Here is a 4362-nt window from a genome sequence, read left to right as displayed (position 1 = left end):
AATAGTATCACACACGCGAATCGAACTTATGTCTCCTGAGTGCGACGGCGAGGTGCCTGACCACTACGTCACAGACGCCAGTCACACAATTCTGAATAACACTCTTCTCCATCGTTCAAAAGATAGAACCTGCCACTGGATTGGCATACATAAATACAATCAAAAGATAAGTTTTCAATTAAAACAAGTCAAGAGGTATATTTTTCGTATTTCACTTTCTTTTTCAACATTTGGAACAGACATCAACATTGGAGGTCGTGGTTTCCAACTCATTTCGTTATTCGGACTCTCTCTCTCTCTCTCTCTCTCTCTCTCTCTCTCTCTCTCTTTTTTTTTCTTCTTTCTCTCTCCCCCACCCCTCTTTCTCCCGATCCTTTCTCTTCGGCTATCTCTTCAAATTGTTGATCTACCTCTGTCTAATTCCCTTTTTCCTATATTTTTAATGACTGTCCCACACTGGCCCTTCCTCCACTTGTCCGCCAATACCATCTCTGTGGCGAGCACAGCAGGCCCCTCCCCACAAACATACACTTTCTCCCCTCAAGATAGGGGTGTAAGATATAAGCCCTTAGATATCGGAATCGGTTAACTTCCCGTAAACACAATCTTGCTACCAAAGAACATTTTGTGTAAATGTCAAAGTAAAAAGAATCTCTGAGCACCACAACCAAGGCGACCGGTGTCTGAGGTGAAACAGTTAGGCGCTTCACTGTCGCACGCAGAAGGCCCGAGTTCGATTCTCGTGTGGGCACAATTTTTTCATCGAGTACCCCGGTCTTTCTGCAGGGACGTTGTTGGCCCTGACAGACATGATCGAAGCCGGCTTCCTAAATTATCTAAATTATGTCGATGGGGGCGCAAAACACCAAGGCTAAATTTCATAGCTTTTATTACGGCTCTTGCAACACAGATAGGTCATATTATTTAAGTGCCGAAAATTAGAAATTAGAAATATCATTAGATAGTGACACGCAGAGAAAAGAAGGAAGAGAGATAAGGACAACCAGTTCGATTGGAAAGAAGCAAACCACATAAGAACACCCGCCAACCACGAGTCTTTACTAATTTAAAAAAAAGACGAGTTAAAAATGAAACCTGATGAGCAGCGTACTGATTGGAGTCACACTCAGACAGTGAGTGAGTTAAAGAGGCCGTCGGTGAGTTAAGGAGGGTTTTTTTTGGGAGGGGGGGTTGGGAGTGCCTGCAGACTTCAATGTACTTCTCTTACATCAATTAGGAGGCGGGTTCCGACCCTGAGATAGATACAACATCCAATCAGAAAGACCGAGATGCTCGACAAAAAATCTTCTCCTTGAGAATCGAACTCAGGTCTTCTGCATTCTACCAAACCGATACACCGCAGACGATGGTTCTTTGTTACTTAAGCAGACCAGTGGGAACACTTTAAACCTTACACTATAAATCCAGGACAGGGCAAAAACACCGATATATTGGAGTCTACGGCACTTTATCGGAGTCACAATTACAGCACTGACACGCCGACACTAGCCAGTGCGAGAGACCAACAATGACAATCGCTACCTAAACAATACAAAGTTGTATAATTTGACATTTTTGCCCCTTTTGAATTACTAAGTGACTAAGACCATGTGGTCAGAAATCGTATGTTCAATCTGTTATATCTAAATCGTAAGATTATTTTGAGTCGCTATCAATTATAAAGAATTGCATTCGAACAAGCTTGAAATGTTGTGAAAAAGTTTTTGATGTAAAATTTCTCAAAACTAGACACTGAGCAAAGAGAACTTTGTAATTCTGGGGTAGACAAGTGACTAATTAAGTGTTCAACTTGTCAAGGACTGAACACATACATACATGTTATAAGACTCTCAGTCACAGACAAAGATAGAAATATCTGGCGTCTGGTACTATAGTGGCTATATTATGTGTGTTGTGCAGCAAAAAACAAAACAAAATAAAATACGGCGTTTAGCCCTCAAAAGCGGTGCATCTACGTGCGGGTACGAAGGTAAAATTTTACAGGTATCTCTACACGCACATAAACTTATAAGTGCAGTCAAATCTGTTCGAACGGCCACCCGTTTAAGACAATTCTCTGTTCAAAAGGCCACTTCCCATTTCTTGCTTTGTGTATTTTTTTCATTTACTATACAGTTGTTTTGGTTTTTACCTTATAATGACAGTGTATAAGAATGCCATCTGTCTAATACGACCCATTTTCTTCTGGACAATGGGTGGGGACTCTCGTGACCTATAGAGTTTTATTTGTTCGTCTATCATTCAAAGGTCCGGGGTTGGAATCCGGGTAGTGACGGAAACATTTTCTTTTCTAAATTGTCTCCTTTCATTTTCCTGCTCTCTAGTAATGTTCTACCGTTTGCTTTCGTCTCCACTTTCTGCCCCCACTCCTTCACCCCCTTTGCCCCCTCCTCTGGGCTCCTGACTCTTTCTGCAGCTTTTTACTGCTACTCTTTGCTACTCCTTCTTAATGCAGTCTTTCAGCCACACCCCAGATCTTCTGGTAGGAAAGATGGACATCTAGCCTTCTCAGACAAGGGCGAAAAATCTCGGAGTTCCCAAGTGCAAGTTGCGCACGTCAAAAATCCCCTGGTGGTTTAAAACCGATAATAGTAGGCTCCGGCCGCCACCCGGGGAAAATTCAAAATTTCCTACCAACTGAAAGTGTGTCCCGCGCGCTCATATTATGACCGTATGCAGTTGCAGGCGCCGCAAAACACACACACACACACACACACACACACACACACACACACACACACACACAAAAGGACAATGGGGCCCATTTTTAGACAGTTTCGACTGATTAAATTTACGATTTAAGTAAATCTTGTTCGAAAATTTATAAAAATAAAACAACAAGCACTATCTTCAAGATACAACTTACACACGGAACACAAAAAATAAAAGGAGAGACTCGGGCATGAGTAGATCTAATGCTCTTGTATTTTGTCGTCTCACGACAAATAAATGTTGAGGAATATAAATGCATGACTTTCGTAAAAGTGCGAAGAACATAAACAGTGCACTATAGCAGCCCCTCACTATGTGGCTTCACATGTTAATGTGTCACCATTCAATTCACATTGATATATCAACACTGTACAAGTCATCTTGAAAACAAAGAAAACAACGTGAACAGAGGTCCCATCAATTCATTATACATATATACAGTCAAACCTGTTCTAACGACCACCTTTCCAAGACAATCACTTGTACAAACAACCACTTTCCATGTCCTCTTTTGCCGTTTTTTAAACTTTTTCATGACACTGTTCAAGAAGACCATCTGTCTGAGGCAGGTGGTTGTCTTAGACAGGGTTGACAGTATTAGACCATCATATACAGATCCGTCCTACCGAAGCGAATTTTATTTTTATAATATACACTACAACAATTGTTCACAATTTTCTTTTTCAAGGGCTTTCTCCATTTCCACAAAAGTTTTGGGGATTTTTAAAATCGCTGTTTCTTACACCAGAAAAATAGCTAACTTTTAGACTATTTCCAGAGATTTGGAAATAATGGGCAGAGAGTGAAGCTATAAAAACAAAAATACAGTCAAAGCTAAAATCTTCGGGTCATTTAAGGAAGTATACTTATATTCAAAAGTAACTTGCGCAAACTTAAAATAAAGCAACTGACCTATGAAAAAGCTTACCTATGTACCATCAACAAATAACAAACAATTCACAGAAGGAACCTGAATGTTTACAACAACACCACAGAAAATTGGATAAAAGTCTACTTAAATGCTCCATTCAGAACTTACTAGCCCAACGATGTACATTGGAGGTCTCCACTCCCTGTGGGGCCATATGTGGGTCACCTTGTAGCTATGCCTGAAGGACAAGGAGACTTTTAACTTATTTTAAGAAAGGAGGCTCAAGTAAACCTTTACTTAAAATGGAACAAGCAATATGTCAAAATAACCATGAAGCATTCTGAAACTAAAACAACGATGTACAAAACAAAAAGGTATCATATTTTGAGCTGTGCCCAACACAACCTGAAACCCTTGGATTGGAAGTAACACTAATAATCTCAATTAAAAACCTGAAACATACTTTGGAAGAATTCGTTTTAAAAATGCGGCAAAATATTATCTTATTATTATGACACGTAGGCATGGAAATGCCGATAAATGGCAGGAACTGGCATGGGGGAAGAGAATTGTTTATACATTGGACAAATGTAGTGGAAGCTTTGAAAATTTATTTTCAAACTTATGGTAAGATAATGTTTTACTGATCTCCACAAAGAGAAATTTGCTGCGTTATGGTAAATTCATACATGCGCACATGTCAAAACATTCCCTCACACTCCCCCTCACACACACACCAAACACACACACACACACAC

Source organism: Aplysia californica, unplaced genomic scaffold (genome assembly GCF_000002075.1).
Source record: "Aplysia californica isolate F4 #8 unplaced genomic scaffold, AplCal3.0 scaffold00909, whole genome shotgun sequence".
Taxonomy (NCBI): Eukaryota; Metazoa; Mollusca; class Gastropoda; order Aplysiida; family Aplysiidae; genus Aplysia; species Aplysia californica.
Note: the sequence above shows the minus strand (reverse complement) of the source record.